The 21,618-nt window shown below is 40.0% G+C and overlaps 1 protein-coding gene and 1 non-coding gene across 9 annotated transcripts in view; both read left to right on the forward strand.

Moving 5' to 3' along the window:
• frmpd4 (FERM and PDZ domain containing 4) overlaps positions 1-21,618 on the forward strand; it is a 633,610-nt gene that overhangs the window by 418,989 nt on the left and 193,003 nt on the right. The gene's annotated exons all lie outside the window — the stretch shown is intronic.
• Positions 17,179-17,361, forward strand: LOC145353570 (U2 spliceosomal RNA). Its single transcript, XR_013888741.1, has one exon. It is a non-coding gene; the product is annotated as a U2 spliceosomal RNA (small nuclear RNA).

Below are 21,618 nucleotides of genomic sequence, written 5' to 3' on the forward strand. Positions count from 1 at the left end.
AGGAGGGAGCTACTGGTCAATTGTAATAACCACTCAAGGTCAGACAAAAAGAAAGAGACCCAATCAACATCATGCAGTTTAAACATGGCACATTGTGGCCAAGGGCAAAAAGCATGCAGCCATTTGGACGGAGACCAGATATGTTTTAGCAATTACTCAAATTGAAGCATTGCTTGCAAATGTGAACAAAAATCTCGTAGTGGAAATGCAAGCTCTCCTTGAAGCATAATGCATTGACGTTATAACCAGAAGGAGTTTGTTATCAGTCATTCAAAATGATGATAAGTTGTCCATCAAGCTGCATCATGCTTCGAGTCACAATATCTGAATGACGAGGCAGAGCAGTGGCAGAGAAGGAGAGGAAAAGAAGTGAATCCTGCAGTCCTGATCGCACCATCTCATGGGACATCCTGTCTTGTGGGTCCAAAGATCTGTGGGTCGAGAATCATCCTATTCAGTTACATGAAGACCTACAGCTGAAAATCATGACCTTAAGTGGGTGCAATCCTCGAATTGAAGGACAGCCAATGATGATGATATTCTTACAATCATTGTAGCTCTTGAACTCTCTCTAGATTATGATGTGGAGATGCCAGCATTGACTTTTACTAAACTCTTACTGAATTCCTGCACAAAGAACTCTGTCTAATCTGGAGAGGCACAGTAAGAAGTCTGACAACACCGAGTTAAAATCCAACAGATTTATTTGGTAGCACAGGCTTTCAGATCGCAGCCCCTTCACCAGGTGAGTTGGATTTTAATCTGGTGTTGTGAGACTTCTTACCGTCCCTCTCCAGATTAGGCAGGTTCCTTGTGCAGGAGTTTACTAAGAGTTCTATATCCAACCTTTTATATCACTGTCTGGTCTAGTGCTTTGCCATTCTTCATAGACTTTGGAAAGACTGCAATTCCTCACTGATTGGTGAAGCATCCAAATTGTCAACATTGGCAGATCGTAGAAAGCCTTTCTCATTCCAAAGTACCTCCACGTGTAGATATGGAATGGTTGGACCTTTGAAACATGGAATATTAATCAATCAAATAGATTATTGTGTTTACATCTCGGCAGCACCATGATTAATTTAGTGAGGAGAATAGATCCACCAGACTCTATGATTCTGTAAGACTCCTGCTTAACATAAAGATAGAGCACATCACATCAAAACCTATTTGTTGACTGACCTTGGTTTCATAACCTCAAAAGCTACTTATAGAAACTCTCACCACAAAGTTCAGATCAAACCCAGCAAATGCAAGACTGATGGCGGGCAGAAAGCTAAGATATCAAAATTGCGACAGGCATCAGACAAGAGCCTGTTGTTAGGTAGGAAATTTAAATTGATATTGGCTCACACAAGAGTTTAATTTGTCACTTTTACGTCTTTTTACCTCATGTCACCATCTTGTGAGAGGTGAATTAACAACTTCAGTTCTTGACATTTGCAGGGCAAGTGGATCAGTATGTATAAATCTAATAATCTGTGCCATAGATCCTCCAGGCAATAGAGGCTTGTGGTTATACTCATAACCAGCAGTCGTCTTTAGCTTTGTAGAAAACAAATGCTCCAGAGGTTGACCTGTATTCATCAATATTGCCACTGTTTCTGTTTTATGAGATGGACTTTTGATTAGCTCAGCTTCAGCCAATAAAATCTTACTGTTTTATAAACTCGTTCCCAGTTGCTAACTTCCAGATTGTGGAATGCAGAGTACAAACAAAAAACGTGGTTATTTTTAAGGAGGAAAGCTAGGAAGTATTGGCTGGCCCGATAGAAAAAATAATAAAACAGAAATATCAAAGAGATTATGAAAAATATAAAGGATGACTGTTATTTTTTCATCAGCTCGCTAGAGAATGTTGCTTGACATGGAAAGTCTAAAGAAGGAGCAAGATAACTCATTCAATCCTTGCACAGCTGTCAGCTTCAGGCCCCCTGGGATAAAGGTATTTTTAGCTCCCAGCTTATGAATTGAGATAGCAACATAGGCAGGTGACCGTCACCGAAAGGAATCATCTTGTCAGCCACACAGTACGGTCAAATAAGGCAACACTTAAAATTATTTATTTTCATGGTGAGGTAGGGTGAGTAGGTTGTCACTGAGATGTGAGAGTGGGAAAGATAACCATTGAAAGAATTAGGAAAGTGGTTGGTCAAGTGTTTTTTTTTTGCTCCTATAAAATGCAATTTCTCACTGTCTGCATTGCATAAAGCAAATATTCAGCCTGCATACCACAATTACATACATAAATAAATCTGTGCATATGTCACAGGGAGATGCAGGCCCTATCATATTTCATTAGAACCTGGATTAGGATCTCCTTCTCATGGGTCATCTGAGTCCCTGTAGCTTTCAAAGTTGTTTTTAGCATGTGTACACATCTAGACACAGGAGAAAGCCAAGTTTGGGTTTATTAGTCACAGACCACTTTAACCTCAAGTCGGCAGGCAATTTAAAAAGTATTTCTTGGAAAGCTAAAAGTCACTAATAGCATTCTGATAAGAACGCTTCCATACATTGCATGTACTAAACTGGCGGCAGAATGCTTTGGAACTTTGTTGATTTTTTTTTACATTTATCTGACCTATATTACAGCAGCTAAAGTGCAAACAAATCCAAAAGACAGATCCCTATTTTAAACAAACATATTTTTTATATAAATGTTTGCTTCACATTTGCTTCTTCATTAAATGATGTAAAATATTGAATAAAAGTAATGGTGATTATAACTCTTCTTTAATTCATTCATGGCATGGGTGTCACTGACTAGGCCAGCATTTATTGCCCATCCCTAACTGCCCTTGAGAAGATGGTGGTGAGCCACCTTCTTGAACAGCTGCAGACTATGTGGCGTAGGTACTTGATGGTGTGCTCCAATGCCTACATTGTGCCACATGGTCCATCCAGTTTTTTTGTCTTTTGAAACTTCGTAACTACAATTGAATGGTTTGTTAGGTCATTTAAGAGTCAATTGAGAAGTCATTTGAGAGTCAACCACAATGCTGTGTGTCTGGAGTCTCATGTAGGCCAGACGAGTTAGTGCAGCAGATTTCCTTCCCTAAGGAAGGTTAGTAAACCAGATTGGTTTTTACAACTATTGACAATGATTTTTGTGGTCACCATTAGATTAACTTTTAATTCCAGGCTCTTAATAATTGAGTTCAAATCTCACCGGCTGTTGTGATGGGATTTGAACCCATGTCCCCCAGGCTATTAATTTATGCTTCTGGATTACTAGTTCAGTGACATTACTGTGACACCACCTCCTTCTTCAAAGCAGTGCAAAAAAAATTATCCCCAGTGATACGTGTAATGCAGATTTTTTATTTGATAGCTGGATTTATACAAAAAGATAAAAACAATTATTATTCTCCATTATGCGCAAGTCATTGTCGCAAACTGTAAATATGAAAATGCTCATGATACTCTCCGGGTATTGTGCCAATAAAAGAATATAACCAATTTCCATTGTTGTGTTTACTGGGATTGTGGAATGCCTTTGCATTCTTGAAGCATTGCATCCTCATGTGCAGCATGCAATCTCCACTAATTGTGCAAATATTCCTAATGATTTTGGAAATGGTAAGCTACCTAGATGTCAGCATATAAGTCAGCCTTCGACGTCTTGGAAATACTCTCCAAAAACAGTGCTCGGCATACAGTAAAAGTGAATAGCTGATGTGGATGTAGATGGTCACCATTTTGAAATGTCATTGGCATTGATGCAAAAAGCAGGCACGTCTTAAACTCCCGTGCATCTTCACAACACAGCTCATATCGCCTGCTTGATCCCTTGTGCCTAGTTATGTAAGGTACCAGTAAGTAAAACTTACATTTGTGGAGTGAAAACTGAGGCTGATACCACATAGCATGCCATGCCTGAGAAGAGGGGGCAGGGGCAGTCAGTCTATGAAAAAACATGAATACTGGGGCCAGAAAAGTGGGACTGTCTTATGCACCACTTTGATGTGTACGGTTTACGGTTGTCATTATTTCCTAAGAAGCAAAACGTTTGCAGAGCGTGAGGGAAGTAAATTTCCCCAAACGGACTGCAGCAAGGAGAAGCAAGAGTGACCCCTGCTGATGAATGAGCTATATTTCAAGCAAGATGGCAAAAGTATTTGGGTTCCGAAGTCTTTGCAGATCATACTTGTGAATAAGCCACTAAAACGAATAACCGTGTAGGTATTTTACATTTACAAAGAAAGCAAAATAACTGCTGAGCTTTCTGTGGGGAAAAGGAAAACTTGGACATAGGCCCTTTCATCTTCATGCATCATTGTTCAATAGATTAGTGGGGGTGTTGTTCCTCAGTTTTTAATTTGACTTCCTACAAGAAACAGCTCTGAGCTTTGCTAACTAAAATTCAGAATTAGGGATTCGGAATTCCCTAACTATTTTCACAGTAAAACGATGTTCAGTAACTTGATTTTAATTGCTTTCTTCGGTGGGCTTCTGATATAAAAACAGACACAAATTGAAACCTAACTTTTAGGGCCAGTTAGCTTGGATCGCATGAGAAAGCCTGAATATATAATCAACATCAGTGAGAGCAACAGAAATATCTGAGTAGGACATGTCATCAGACTGTGGGCAATGAGTGGTTTACATATTTTCTTGATACTACAGGTGCTTTCCTGTTGTGTATGATGTGATGACATGACCATACCTCCCAGTCATCCAGATGGTGCTGAAAGTTAGAATGGCCCATTTGTTTCTCTTTCCAGCTGGAGTTTTGAAACAATTATGTTAAAGTGTACAGGTGAATATTAATAGTGAGATGAAAGAAAAACCAAGATGAAATGTTGAGCAAATGTTGTTGCAGGCATTCTGTTCTCCTTCACTTATCTTTGATTCTTGAGCTTTTAAGAAGAAACGTCAAAGCAGAGAAAGAATGGAATTGAGCATTTAAAAGTTCCAAACTTTGTCGGTTAGAAAAAGAATCTTTTCTTTAATTCTATGTTTGTTTGTACCCTTGGCTTCTGCACGACTGTGAGCAACAACAACTTGAAATTATATAGCATCTTTAATGTAGAAAAATATCCCAGGATGCTTCAAAGGCCTTTAGTCAGACATCCAGCCAAAATGGAAGCTGATAAAAGCTTTTTCAGAAAGGTAGGTTTAAAGGAGCATTTTGAAGGGGGTGATGTTTGAGATTAAGAGGCATAAAGATTAGAGAGAGGCAAATCCAACCAACTAAAGTCACAGCTGCAATTGCTGGCCAAAGGAAGTGGGGGATGCGTAAGAGGCCAGAGTGGGAGGAATGCAGAGTTCTGACTTGGTTTTAGGGCAGGAGAAGGTAAGGGAAATAAAGAGGCTTGAGGCCATGGACAGATTTGAACACAATAATGAGAATTTTAAAATGGAGACATTGGTGGCCCAGAAGCAAAGGAGTGATGAGTGAACAAGCCTTGATGTGAGTTAGGATACAGGCAGAGATGAGTTTTCATGGAGGAGATAAGAGGCCAGCCAGGAGTGGTTCAAAAATGCACAAAGGGAACTTTTATTTGTTCATTTGGGTAAAGGGGCACTTTTAACTTTTAACTAAATTCCAAATGGGATCTCTGATTCTGTGCTTCCCAGTGGTTAAACGTATTGCATGTTGTCATATTTTACAAGTCAGACAAGGATTTGGTGCAGTCATGTAATACACTAAGACCAGAGGAAGCTTATACAAGGCTTTTAATTTTTAGTTGATCTGAATGTACAGTGAGAATCAAAAGCAGATTATGAGAGTAATTCCCTGAACAACCCCTTCCCTGCCCAAATTTGAAAGAATTAAATAGTATTAATAACAAAGGCGTTATAGTAGTTGGACAGATATTCAGCATCATGAACAGATGTATGGTACTTTAATAGAAAACTATGTTTATTACATGGAAGTGTTTCTGTTTTAATCAATGTAGTTGATGTTTTATCTTTTGAACCAATGCCAGACATGTACAATCTGCACATCACAATCAGTCTTTCATTGTGCTATGGCTGAATATACAAATATCTTAAGTAATAGTGGTCATTTTCATTGTTAATTTCTTTTTTATATGAACACTAATGATTGGATAGCTGGGATTCAGATTTGACCTTTCATATTCTAGTCACAATTATTGCACAAGTTGCATCTACTTCTGATTTGTTCCAGGATTGCTTTAATAATGGATCTAAATTGGGAATAATGCGTACAATATAAGAAAAGAATATTTGATCACACCATTCCTGCTTCTGTGCAATATTATACAATATTCGCTGGAACAGGGAAAAGAGCTGGCAGTTAGGCAAGAATCTGGTAAGTGGGCAAGTTCTACTCTATCCCTGAGGTTTAAAACAGTGCTCCAGCCATCATATCAGGGTACCAACATCTCCGACCCACATTGAAGAAAGAAGATGGACCCCTTGAGAAAGAAGATGGATCTCCAGAAGCACTTTGAGGCTGGAAGATGGACCTCCTCAATGAACACTCCTGCCTTGTGTCTTGTAGATTGTGGACAGATTTCGGGGAATCAGGGGGTGAGTTGCTCACCAGAAGATTCCTAGCCTCTGACCTGCTCTTGTAGTCACAGTATTTATATGGCTAGTTCAATTGAGTTTCTGGTCAATGATAAGCACCAGGATGTTGATGTTGTGGGAATTCAATAATAATGCTATTGAACATCAGATCTTTTAGTTTCCTAATTCACACAGCTGCTTATGTCATTAGGAACATGACAGAGAACACAGAGAGGACCTGAAAATGCTTGTCAATTTATAAATCACTCAAAGAAGTATAACACCTCAGTAACGTACCATTGTTTATTTAGCAAGTGGAATTTTTCTTAAGTGGTAATGTACAAGGTCAAACCACCTTCAGTTGCTTCATCAATGACCTTCTTTCCATCATAAGGTCAGTTCAAAGAACAAAGAAAATTACAGCACAGGAACAGGTCCTTCAGCCCTCCAAGCCTGCACTGACCATGCTGCCTGAGTTAACTAAAACCCCATGCGCTTTCAGGGACCATATCCCTCTATTCTCACTTCATTCATGTATTTGTCAAGATACCCCTTAAAAGTCACTACCTCCCCTGACAATGAGTTCCAGGCACCCACTACTCCACCACTGTAAAACATCTGCCTCGTACATCTCCTTTAAACGTTGCCCCTCGCATCTTAAACCTGTGCCCCCTAGTAATTGACTTTTCCACGCTCGGAAAAGGCTTCTGACTATCCACTCTGTCCATGCCCCTCATAATCTTGTAGACTTCTATCAGGTCGCCCTGCAACCTCCGTAGTTCCAGTGAGAACAAACCAAGTTTCTCCAACCACTCCTCATAGTTAATGCCTTCCATACCAGGCAACATCCTGATAAATATTTTCTATACCTTTCCCCAAAGCCTTCACATCCTTCTGGTAGTGTGGTGACCAGAATTGAACACTGTATTCCAAGTGCAGCCTCACTAATGTCCTATGAAGTGTCAGCACAATTCGCTAATTTTTAAATTCAGTACTCCAGTCGATGAAGGCAAGCATGCCGTATGCCTTCTTGACTACCTTCTCCACCTGCATTGCCACTTTCGGTGACCTCTGTACCTGTACACCCTTTGCCTATCAATACTCCTAAGGGTTCTGCCATCTGTAGGAAATACAGATATTTCCTATCTGTATTAGACCTTCCAAAATGTAGTGGGGATGTTCGCTAAAAATTTGTTCAACTCCATTCACTGCGAGTTCTCGGGTACTGAAGCAGTCAATGTCTAATTGCAGCAAGATCTTAATAATATCCAGAAAGTGGCAAGAAACATTTGTGCCACACAAGTGCCAGGCAATGACTATCTCCAACAAGGTAGAATCTAACCATCACCCATTGAAATTCAGTGACATTACCATTGCTGAATCCCCCACCATCAACATCCTGGAAATTACCATTGACCAGAAACTGAATTGGACTGGATTAGCAGTATTTATATGGCTACTCAAGCAAGAATCTAGGAATCTGTGGGTGTAATTCACCTTCTGACACCCCAAAGTCTGTCTAAAATCTACAAGGAGTGTGATGGAATACTTTCAACCTGCCTGGAAGAGTGTACCTCCAACAATACTCAAGAAGCTTGAGACCATCCAGGACAAAGCAGCCCGCTTGATTGTCACCCCATCCACAAACATTCAATCCCTCTGCCACTGATGCACAGTGACAGCAGTGTGTACCAGCTGCACTGCAGAAACTTGCCAAGGCTCCTTAGACAACACCTTCCAAACCCACAATTGCTACTATCTAGAAAGGCAAGGTCAGCAGATACATGGGGGAACACTACCACCTGGAAGTTCCCCTCCAAGTCACTCACCTGACTTAGAAATATATTATCGTTCTTTCACCGTCACTGAGTCAAAATCCTGGAACTCCATCCCCACATCACATGGACTGCAGTGGTTCATGAAGGCAGCTCACCACACACTTCTCAAGGACAATAAATGCTGAGCTAGCCAGTGATATCCACATTACGTGAATGATTTTTTTAAAAGTGAATTGTCGACTTCTTATGTATCTTCAGTGAACTTAATGAAAACCAAAATTAGGCCAAATTTGTTTCAAAACTTAATTGGTTGTCAAAGTAGTTGTGCTATACAAAGGCACGATGTGGAGATGCCAGCATTGGACTGGGGTAAACACAGTAAGAAGTCTCAGAACACCAGGTTAAAGTCCAACCAGTTTATTTGATAGTAAACCCACAAACTTTCGGAAACGCTGTTCCTTCATCAGGTGTGTGAAAGGTTCTGATCAGAAGCTGGTGAACACCTGACGAAGGAACAGCGTTTCCAAAAGTTTGTGGGTTTACTATCAAATAAACTGGTTGGACTTTAACCTGGTGTTCTGAGACTTCTTACTGTGTATGCAAAAGCACAGTAAAAAGTCTGACAACACCAGGTTTTAGTCCAACCGATTTATTTGATAATAGACTCACAAGTTTTCAGGTTAGCCCCTTCGTCAGGTGAATGGAGAGTTCTGGCCTCAGACAGAGCACATAAAGCACTGACAGACAGAGCTTTATATGCTCTGTCTGAGGCCAGAACTCTCCATTCACCTGACGAAGGGGCTAACCTGAAAACTTGTGAGTCTATTATCAAATAAATCGGTTGGACTAAAACCTGGTGTTGTCAGACTTTTTACTGTGTTTACCCCAGTCCAACACCGGCATATCCACATCATGTATACAAAAGCACTACAGGCTTAATATAAATTCAGACAACACCTGTGGCAGAATTCTCAGGTCGCACGCACCCAAGATCAGAAATTCCTGCCCAGGCTCAATAGACCATTAAATGGTCCGCCGAATTTTCTATCTCACCTGCTAGAATTCCCATGGCAGACGAGACGGGAGATTTTCGGCTTTGGAGTCATACCCAACTTGACACGAGAGTGAGGTCATTTGAGATTCCCTTCTTCAAAATTGTGATGAGGTTTTGGTCAGGAAAGCTGATGAAAATTGGCTTCTGAACATAATTTTCTGATTTACATTTCTGTTGGGTGAAATTCTACAAGTTCAGTGACTGAGAATAAATCCTGCATTGTAAATGCATACAAATTTTAACATTACGTTGTAAATTTCAGCTGTAAAGCATTTTGAAATAGATTTCACAAGCCTATCAGAGAATATGCAACCAAGAGGATTGGTCTGGAAATGAAAACAAAAACACTGGATGCATGCTTCTGGCTTTGATTTACTCACTGCAAAAATGGTTAGGAGGGATTATTCATATTTTAAAATGATGTTTTTCAAAAATGATTGTGCATTGTGTACATTCAATAAAATGTAGTGCAAGAGGAGAGTTTAATATGACATTTACCCCGTTATTTCCATAAACTGTCAGAGACATATGAAAAATAACAGCAAATACATCTGCCACTGTTGAAGATTATCCACATTTAGTAATAGAGCTGGACAGGCAGAAGATTGTTCCTCTCTGGAGTAATGAATGCATGTTAAGCAGAGTTCCACAAGACTGATCAAACCTGAAATCAGAGGTGACTTGGTATCTGCCAGTTACTGGACCTAAGAAAAGCTGATAATGAACTGATACCTCCTTGGAATAAATTTATCGTTTGTGCAAGTGGTAACAAAATAGTTTGTTTTCCACCTTGGTCCTTTTGATAGTTATTTCAACCAAGTAACTGAGAAGAAGTTTTTGATTCTTGCACATGATCTGAATCTATTTATGTTCTGGTTCATCAGAAGAACCACTGGATTGGAAACATGCCAATTAACAAAAAAAACAGCTAATTTCATGTAGCAGCCCTCCAGAAATACTTAAACTGATTTTAAAGCATTTTGTGGCATCCCCAAATCACGAAAGGTGCTATGTAAAAGCAAGTCTTTAATTTGTTTCTTTATAGCTTCAGGATGTCCCCAGTTTATTTAATTACTTTCTAAGTGTAATCACCAGGTAGACAGCCAATTTCTGCAAAGGAGAGTGAAGTGGAGAAGGGGATTGAGACGGAGAGGTGAAGGGAGGAGGAAGTGGAAGGGAGGGGGTAGGGAAGAAGGGAAGTGGAGAAGTGGGCGATGGGGGAGGGGAGAGGAAAGATGGGGAGAGAGGAACAGAATTGCTGCAACCTGGTGGTGGGAGAGCAGGAATGGGGTGTTTTTTTCTGGTTTGGATTTTTACATGATCAAGGCGAATTCAAAGGGTTGGAAGATGTTCCATTTCAGATACCCAGGCCAGAATTTCTTTCACAACTTCAGGATCCCAATATCAGAGTTAACTAGGGGTCAGAAGCTCACACTGTGGGGAGAGCTGTCCTTGATTTCCCTGAATCTTTACAACCAATTTAATCTCTTTGAGTAAGCTTTTGGTCTCTGAATTAATGCTGCCTCATGTTGGCTCCCCTGAACAGAAAAATTTGACTTTTGAAGAAAAGTACCCAGAGAGTAGCAGGGGTGGGGGGGTGGTGCGGAGGTGGTTTACTGAGGGGTATGGAGGATGCCACAGAAGAAAACGGCACAGGGGGCTGGTGGGGGGGTGGGGAGGGAAGATTGATGGAGAGAAACTTCTGCAATCTGGCAGGGGTGGATAGAAAGGGTTATGAAGAAGTACCTCTTCAAAACAGGTATTAAAGCAGAATCTGCTTTTTCTAAAGCTCACTCGATTTTATGATATTTGGAACCATCATAATTCAGAAATATGGAAAATACATGCTATGATAGTTTTTGGTATGCAAATGCTTTAGTGTTGTTGCTAATCCAAAATGTTTGAGTGCTGTGGTTTGGGGCAATTGATGTCAATTATGTTACTTGTAATGTGAATGATAACAAAATGATTGTTTTTGAGTGCAATTGATGTGAAATGATAGTGAGCACAACTGATGTTAAAAAAGAGCAAACTAACCCTCTCAAACACATATGATACAAACACTTCAGGTATGGGACGTGGTTTAAGATCACACTTTATACTCATTCTCTAGCCCAAGGACTAAAATCACAGAATCAAACTTTTCTTTAGATGACTAAATTAACAGGGTCTGTTGAGATAAGAGGGAAAAGCCATTGGCGTATATGCACACAGTTCTTCATTTTTCCAACATTGCTGTGTAGGAAATGAGGACATGGTTTCTACAAAATCTCCCAGACACAAGTGGCAGAGGTAACTTGCCATTAGAAAAATAAACTTCCTTTTTTATAGTTTTCATTCTCATCCTGAATCAAGTGTTTACCTTCCCTAACCCACCCCATCTCCACCCACCATCACCACCAATCATGGCCTTTATTATATAATGACAGCTGTTTGTTCAAACATTAAGAATTCTTTGGAAACGTAAATTGGAAGAGGCCAAAGCAAACTAGGAGTTGGCAGCTTTCAGATTCTGAGCAATGTTAAATTTACAAAGCAGGTTTTAAGAGATGACATTTACTTAATGGCACATCATTTGGTATGTAGTTAAGTCTGTAGCAAATGCATTCAGATTTAAAAACCAATTGTAACTCATTTTCTGTTTTCTATTCTGAAAGATCTTTTTTATATTCTTTTACTCTTCACCATTCACCACGATAAATAAATAGCTTTTATTCAGTCAATGCACTAAAGATTGTTCAGAATTGGAAAGATGTGTTGAATAGAATTCCGTTCAGCAGAAATGCCATGGGCATGTACAGCAATTTTAATCAGGGTGACCTTTTGAGAATAACTTGTGTCAATAATAGTCATCACCAAAATGCATTCAGCTACAAAAGAAAATGCAAACCCAAAAATCTATGTACTCATTATGAACTAGAGTTAATACTGGCTGGCTAAATTACCATACTGGTATGAAAGCTACCAGAACTACTACAAATTTGAAGTGAGTATCATAGAATCATACAGCATAGAAGGAGATAATTCAGCTCATCATGCCTCTACAAGCAATTTGTAAGAGATACTCCCCTTCTCTTTCTCATAGCCTAGCACTTTTCCCCTTTCAAGTACATATCTAATTTCCTCGCAAAAGTGAACCTATCTCTTCACCCCTCCACTTTTTTGCATAGTGCATGCATGATCATATATCACTGCATAACGACTTCTCAAATGCCCGCAAAGTGTTCTGCTAGATATTTCAAATCGTTGCCTCTGATTACTGATGATTTGAAAGAGTTTCTCCCTGTCTATGCTATCAAAAACCTTCATAATTTTTTAAACCCCTATTGAAGTTTTAAAGGAGAGCAGAGAGATAAGTGGCTGGTGGAAGTAGCTGCAATTTAATACCGAATGCAGAGGCTTAGATAAAAGTAAGGCGGGGGGGGGGGGGGTAAAAAGTAAGGGTATGGAAGAATCACATGCACATTGCATTAAGTCCTGCTACTCACCATGGCCATGACTCTCCCTTGCTGATGATAGTCATTATGTGGAAAGGATGTGTAAATGCATTCAACCTCCACTGTGGCGGTCTCCTGTCACAGATAGATGCGTGCCAGAATTCTAGTTAGTTACTTATAATGCAAATAAAATTCAAAAGTCACTTTATTACCAGTCTTTGTGGAAACCTAATAGCTTGGCATGAGTAGCCTCCTTGTCAATGTCCAATGGATCCCAATTCTCCCCAATTCCTGATGTCCTTTTTTTCAACTTCACGGTATATATGGATGCAACTGCATAGTGTACATCACTTAGAAGTCATAGAGATCCTACAGTGCAGAAGGAGGCCATTCGCCCCATCAAGTCAGCACTGACAACAATCCCACCCCAGGCCCTATCTCACAACTCCACACATTATCCCTGCTAATTCCTCTAACCTACACATCTCAGGTCACTATGGGCAATTTAGCATGGCCAATCAACCTAACCTGCACATCTTTGGATTCCTTAAAGTTTATCTCACTTGGAGCGAAGAATTTATGGTAATAAATGTAAGGGTGAAAATGCTTACAAAGGAAGGCTGTTTGTTTTGCAAAAGCTGTCTATCAGCTGTTCTAGGGAAGTATTCACACAAAGTCTGGTAGGGTTAAAAGCAGCAGGACACTATTATCATCAAAAGTTTGCAATTTCTGACTTTACTTTCAGCCCAGCATGTTGCAAAGCTTGCCTGGTCAAGTACAAATCAGGAAAGTGATATTCCATGTTGCAACTCCCCTGGCAGCTGGCATTCACTGAAACATTCACTTATTTGTATATAAATGCGATTCTCTTGAAGCAAGTGTTATCAATGCATTACAATCCTGATTTTGTCTTTTCATCCATCTTAGTTTCACCATTAAGTGTATAAAAATCACCACATAGAGGCTGATAGCATAAGTAGTAAGTGTAGGCTTACTTATAGTTACTTTCAGTCACCAGTTTAAGTCCTAAGGCAGATGATTAAATAAACCTGCCTACCTTCACTGTTACTCAAAAAAGCCACAAGATGGAGTACATATCATAATATGAGCTATTTCTCAATATTCTTTAATGTACATATTGCAAAAATCAATTCCCATTTGAAAACCTGCAGTTCCTATGATTCAAAAATACAACTTATTAACAGAGAGAAAATTATAGCATGCTATAAAGCCAAGTGTAAATCCTTTTTTTTAATATGTCTTAGAAATAGCCTGGGCTAACATACATTCCCTCCTGATTTCTCTGTTAGCTGAAAGAGTAGCATGCAGGCAAATCATGTACCTCAGCCTAAAACTATTAATTCATATTTATTAAGAGCTTGAAAATTACACAGAAGAAAGTACATCAGTCAGTGAAATAATTCTGATTCCAACGTTTTACCAATTATTTTTGTTCATTGTTCAAGATGAGCTCTTGGCAAAAATCTTTCTTCTGAAATTTCTATTACCTCCATCCCAAAAAGTGAAACAGCAAACTAGGAAAAATGGGGAACACAGAGTACCAACTTTGTTAAACCACTCTCTGATTGGCATAGTGGAAGATAACATAATTATTTGAAGCAAATCTCCTTATATTACATCCTGCAATGACAGTTTAGAGACAAAAGGAAGTTGCAGGTGTAGACAGCTTCAACAAATAAAATGTAGCCAAGCAAGATGTGTGTTCACTAGATTTAGAACCCAAACAGTTATTAGCATATTTGCATCTACCTGTAAGCTAAATAGACCATGGAAAATCTCAGAACATATCTGTCCTGGCTTAGCTTGTTTTTTTAAAAAAAATGTGAACATTCCTTTGGTATTATTTCAAATTCATAAAAAAATTACATGACAAAAATTCTTATTTGATCGGATTCCAAGACCTGCAATATTTTGCTTTCTTTATAATTTGAAACTATTTATACCCCTTGTTCTCTCCTGTAGAATGCCCAATAATTTTCTTAACATCATCCTATCAAACTGATTTAATGAGTGACCAGGTGATAACTAATATGCAGCATTGCAGGCGGATTAAATCAAACAATATCTCCTTGCCACTGTTCACAATGGGCAAGGTACAAGTTGTACCTAAGCAACTCCTGCTTGCAAAACTCAAAACACAATGTCCAACATTACATATGGATGACGATTGGATAACATGTGCTAAATAATCCTCAGCCTGCTAAGAATTACACTGACAACCAATTTAGGCTGGTCAGTCGTAGTCCCAGTGTAGCATATTTGCTTGTACTGAAAGCTACACATATTAACACACAAGGCCCTGATCTTTGCAGATAGAAACAAAATGTACACACATTGCAGCTGTTTCAAAAACATAATTGACAGTCATTCTCTGATTCATTCCTTAGGGCAACACATTAACCAATCACGGTCAAGATGTCTGTTTTAAATTTCAAAAAATGCTTGACAGTTATCTGTCAGCCATTGTCAACTGGTGCATTCACCATTGCAACACATTTACCAGTCAGAGGCCATTTGCCAAACAATCAGCATTCTTTTCCCATATAGTTTTTCTCTTTTACAGGCATTCATGTGAAGTGCCCTGATGGGTGCAAGACAAAAAGGTTTGACATGTCTCTGTTTTCAGCAGTACTCCATACAGCCAAACTATTTGAAGAATACACTATAAAGACACTCCACGAACAAATGATGGTCTACAGTTTGTATCTGCAGGATTTGTAGTCTTCATCAAAATATAGGAATTTAAACGTGGTGTCTTAACTTTACGACCCACAGTACAATAATAATTTTGAAAACACCATGAAAACTATTGAATGACTCTTCCCAAAATTCAAGAAATTTGGTCAATCAGAATTTCTAGATTTATCAGATTGACACAACATGCTGGCTAAAATTTTCCAGCCATTCACGCTGGATCTTCTGGTCCTGTGACACTGAACCCCCAGCCCCCTGTTGCGGGTTCCATAACAACAGAGTAGTGCATACGATGGGAAACCCCATTGACAGTGGAGGGACAAACTGGTTCCTGTCTCAAGACACTATGCTACTTCAAGACATATGTGATACAGTGTGGACAAAATTTCCTGGGCCAGAGTGCTTAAATGTTGAAATATGCAAAAGTGTGGCAGGTCCCAGATGCTGTAACGTAACTCAGAGACCCACACTGCAGGAATCATGGGTGGCACTGTAGCGCAGTGGTTAGCACTGCTGCTTCACAGCTCTAGGGTCCTGGATTCGATTCCTGGCTCAGGTCACTGTCTGTGTGGAGTTGCACATTCTCCTCGTGTCTGCGTGGGTTTCCTGTAGGTACTCTGGTTTCCTCCCACAGTCCAAAGATGTGCGGGTTAGGTTGATTGGCCATGCTAAGAAGTTGCCTCTTAGTGTCCAGGGATGCATGGATTAGTGGATATGATATATAGGGATATTGGGGATAGGGCCTGGGTGGGATTGTGTTCGGTGCAGATTCGATGGGCCAAAGGGTCTCTTTCTGCACTGTAGGGTTCTATGATCTATGATAATCACTATCTGTTGATTGAAGCAAACTGTTTCTGAAATGCAAATGCCCAGTGGTCTTCTGAATTGCCCACTACCTCCAAATCAAGCAACAACAGCTACATTTGAAACTGCTGGGAGTCTAACACCAATCACAAACTTAGAAGACAGCAATAGCCTCCACCTCAACTGAAGAGTATTTGCTTTATTTTTCCTGCTTGTGATTTAGTTTCAGTTAAATTTCAGAGTTCCTATTTGTGTATGTGTATGTTTCTTTAAGTTTAAAATAGTACAGGCTGAATTATATGGCCCCGTTATGGAGGGGTGGGACTGGAAAATGCAACAAGCCAATCCAAAGTCCATTGACTTCAGTGGATGTGGAAAATCCTGTTGGCAGTAAATTCAGCCCAACATCTTTTTCTATTGAGGGGCACATATATATTACATGTGCGTGACAGATGAGGCATGATCACATGCGACTCCCCTGTATTCTTTCTTCTGTGCATATGGTTCTGTAAACCCGCAGACTTGTGTGACTGCTGAAACCATTGTAAGCTGACTTGTAATTCTGAATGCCTACTATTGAAAGAGGAGGTCTTGCAGCAGAGCGGATAATGTTCCTGCCTCAGTGCCAAAAGCTCTAGGTTTGAGTCCCACCTCTGGATTTGATGATCAAGGAATGTGTGTTCTTAATGCAGCCAAACAGGTTGAGTATCAACTTGTGAATCATTTCAACACACACCAATGGCAGACAATAAGAGGGGGAGGGATCCCCACTGAACCATGTGATGGAAAGAAAGTTGAAGACTCCACCATCACAATCCAATGCTCCAAAGTGAAACATGCATGTAAAAGTGCATGTTGCCATAAAGGGGTGTTGTCGTGTTCTGTTGAGGCAAAAAGGCTTGGCTAAGTCACTTCTCAGCCTTTTGGCTAAGATCAAGTGTAGTATTGACATGCTGTACTTGGTTGAAGTCATTAGGCTACATTTTAGCTTCATTTGAAGCAATTTTTAAAAGCAGCATCTCGGCCTTTTGACTAAGATGCAAATGAGATCAAGTCTTGGAGGAGGTGCAATGCCTACTCCAATCACCTTGGATCATGTAGATGGATTGTGATGGTGGAGTCTTCAACTTTCTTTCCATCACATGGCTCACTGGGGATCCCTCCCCTCTTATTGTCTGCCATTGGTGTGGGTTGAAATGATTTACAAGTTGATACTCAACCTGTTTGGCTGCATTAAGAACACACTTTCCTTGATCATCAAGTCCAGAGGTGGAACTCAAAGCCAAGACAGAGGGTGAGAGCCCTGTCTTGTCAGCTTGGATCAGGAATGTCTCAACTTGCTGAGACTCTGAATTGGACTTGATTTGATTGAACTGGATTAAAAAGGCTCAAAAGGAAACGTGAATGTCTAGCTTTGAGGTAATGAAGAATGATTCAGGATTTCAGCAGTAGTGGAGGAGAAATCAATATGAAGACACACACTATTTTGAAGGTAAAAAATGTTTAATGATGAAAAAATTAATATGGTAGGTCTGCAGATTGAATTAAATATTGTTGATGGAGAAGCAATGCAAATCAATAATGGTAAAGTTTATTTATTATTAGTCACAAGTAGACTTATATTAAAACTGCGGTGAAGTTACTATGCAAATCCCCTTGTTGCCACACTCTTGTTCGGGTACACTGAGGGAGAAGTTAGCATGGCCAATCCACCTAACCAGCACATCTTTTTGGACTGTGGGAGGAAACCAGAGCACCCAGAGGAAACCCACAGAGACAAGGGGAAAACATACAGACTCGCACAGACAGTGACCCAAGCCGGGAATTGAACCTAGATCCATGGCGCTGGGAGGCAGCGCAGTAACCACTGTGCCACTGGAGAAACATAGAATATAGTACAGCTCATGTACTCAAATCCTCTTGCTATGAAGGCCAATGTACTATTTATCTTCTTCAGCACCTGTTGTATCTATACACATATCTTTAGCGACTGGTCTATAAGGACACTCAGGTCTCATTGCACATTCCACACTCAGTCTATAGCCATTCAGATAATAATCTGCCTTCCTGTTTTTCCCTATCACTACACATCAGATATGTGGTGTGAATTCTATGCTTTAATTTTAAATAATTCCACGTAAATAAACAGTTGTTCAACTCAATCTTTCCCAAAGAAACAAGCACACCTGGTAAAGTCCTATGGCTAGAGCTGATACTGATGCAAATCTGAATTCCAGCTGTTTGGATATTATCTCCACTAAATGAAAACGTTTTTCTGAAAACACATGTGTGTGAAAATAATCTTTAACTGAAAATGATGCCTCACTTCTTTGAGCCAACTAAGCTGATGCCCCAGTTAATGAAAAGAAATAATAGCAGAAATGTGAAGATAGTAGTGTCTTTTGCTTTTCCACAGCCCCAAGGAATAGTCAGAGAATGTATCTTCAAAAGAGAACATTTCCATTCGAGAAGTATTTCCTGTCTCATCTGCAGTACCCAGTTCTTCCAATGACAAATACTATTATTTAATATGTGCAGTTAACAGCAAATCTACAAATTTGCTCAAAATTATAAAACTCACAGTTACCTGCTTCATGAAAGCAACTTGTGTTGTTGTAGCCTTTGAACTGAAGTGTACTTTGCAACATCAGTAGCAAACATGTTTATTTTTTTTGCCTCTTAACAGAGGTGTTAACCTGTTTATTTTAAATGAGTTAATATTGCTGATGAGTAGAGAAAAATGTATTCAAGTATTAAGTCAATCCTTTTTCACTTGTATTGAAACAGGTACAGGAAGAAATAATTCAGTCCCTCGAGCTGCTTCCATCATTCACTTCATGATCAATCTGCACTCAAATCCACTCATTCAGCTTTGTCCCATAGCCTATACCTTTTCTCAATACATAAATCTAATGATCTCAGAATTGAACATTTTAATTGACCCAGGATCGTAGCCTTTTTGAGGAATGAGTTTATTTCTGCTAGACTTGGATTGGCTTGGGAAATCTTAGATGGAAGATGTATGTTGAAAATAACTATTTCCCCATTCACCAACATAGGATATCAAACAATTAGAGGATAGAGGAAGGAGGCACAGCTGAGGCAGCCTCCTTGTAGGCTGATGCTGTAACTGGCCCACACAGCTGTCTGCTTCAGAGGGTGGTGGAGGGAGTAGGTCATGGCAGGCAGCCAATACAGGAACCAAAGCACTGGGAGCACATACTGAGTCACTTCACTGCCCAGAACAAAGAGATACCATTCCATAACTAAGTTGACTGCCATACTTCCTGGAGCAGCTGACTGCCACGATAGATATGGAAATCACTGACAAGACCACCATTTATTGTCCATCTCATGAAGATGGTGGTAGGCCATCATGTCAAACCGCTGAAGGCTGCATGACTTAGGTATACCCAGAGTGCTGTTAAAGAAGGAATTGCAGAACTTTGATCCAGTGACAATGAAGGAACAGTGATAACTTCTGAAATCAAGACAGTGCATGACTTGGAGGCGGACTTAGAAGATAGTGCTTGTGGTTCCAGGTAATAGGTTTTGGAAAATGCTGAAAAGAAACTGTGGTGAGTGGCTGCAGTGCATTTCATGGATGGCACATGCAACCGACCCATACCAATGTAGTTTTAGCTGAGCACTATTCAATGTTCATTTATCCACTTCATCTGCATGATTGTAATATTGGCCCATGTGGCTCCAGCATTGCTGTCCACTCCTCCAAGCTTCCTGTGCACAGTGGCATCAGTGGCGAGGGGGCAACAACAGGAATTCTTTGACCTTGTGATCTTGGGAGGAGACCATGGAGGCTCTCAAGGACCATCCTTAGAAGTGAGTGGGAATTGTTGGCCAAAAGGTTAACTGCAGGCACCTGGACCCTTGCAACAGTGCCAAAAAATGTTTATTAACCACATGTGGGTGGTTAAAGGCAGTGACTGTATCTTCACGTGATATTTCATACCCATTGCAACACCAGCCTCTCACACTGTCCAATGCACTACACTCCCATCACTTCCCCAGCAGCACTCCCTAACATTCATGCCTCATGCCTAACATTCAGATATTCCTTCTCACCTTCACAACCTGACAATGCTACAGGCCTCAAACTCCTCTCTTACTGGCTCCACACACTCGTGCAAAATAGAAGGGCACAGAGTGAAACTGGTGGAGGAACAAGGAGAACAGGAGGAAATGGCTCCTGTAAAATGGAATTAGCTGCAACAGGACCTGGTGTTTGGCATTGCAGAGAACACTAAGGATGATAGCATGGCATCTCAACAAGAGGATATAGGAGGATTGAGTGAGTGGGCAAATGTTTGGCAGATGGAGTATAATATTATCCATTGTGACAGGAAGAAAGCAAAATATTATTTAAATGGAGAGAGACCACAGAATGGTGTGGTGCAGAGAGGTGTCCTTTTAACTGAATCACAAAAAGCTAGCATGCAGGTGCAACAAGTAATTTGGAAGCCACATTGGATCGGGGAGGGAATATACAGATAGGAAAGTCTTTTTTTTACAGCTGAACAGGGCATTAGTGAGATCACACCAATGTACTGAATACAGTTTTGATCTCCTTATTTAATATACTTGCATTGTAGACAGTTCAGAGAAGGTTCACTAAGTTGATTCCTGCAATAAAGTATTTTATGAGGAAAGGTTGAGCCTATACTTGAGTTTAGAAGAATGAGAAGAGACCTTATTCTAAAATATATGAAAGGGTTTGACAGGGTAGATACAGGGGGGATGTTTTCTGTCCTGGGGAAATCTAGAACATTGAGGCCATTGAGTATATTCAAAGCTGAGATAGGTAGAGCAGACACAATGAGCTAAATGGTCTACTTCTGCTCCTATTTCTTCTGACCAACTCTCAACACATACTCATCCTTGTATCTGGCATAATGAGCAAGCTGTTGCTGATGTGAACATTTGTGTCTTGCTTTATACTCTATCTTTCCCTTTCCCACATATTAACCTTCTCCTTCTGAGTTACATATAGCTGGGAACTGCTGGCTGCCAGACACAGAACCCCCAAGAGGTGGTAATAATCAGACAAAATCAGTATGATTTTACAAAAGAGAAATTAAGTTCGACAAGTTATCACAGTTTTTTGAGGTTGTAACTAGTAGGGTAGATGAAGTGGAACCTTTAGATGTAGCTATAGTATAATTGGGTTTCCAGAAGGCATCTGATAAGGTACCACCCAAAATGATAATAGGCAAGATAACAACTCATGGATATTTGCATGGATAAAGAATTGGTTAATTGACAGGAAACAAAGAGTAGGAATAAATGGGACATTTTAAAGTCATCAGACTGTAACCAATGGAATGCTGCA

The sequence above is a fragment of the Carcharhinus amblyrhynchos genome, chromosome 15 (assembly GCF_965287045.1).
Source record: "Carcharhinus amblyrhynchos chromosome 15, sCarAmb.v2.hapA, whole genome shotgun sequence".
NCBI classification, from domain to species: domain Eukaryota; kingdom Metazoa; phylum Chordata; class Chondrichthyes; order Carcharhiniformes; family Carcharhinidae; genus Carcharhinus; species Carcharhinus amblyrhynchos.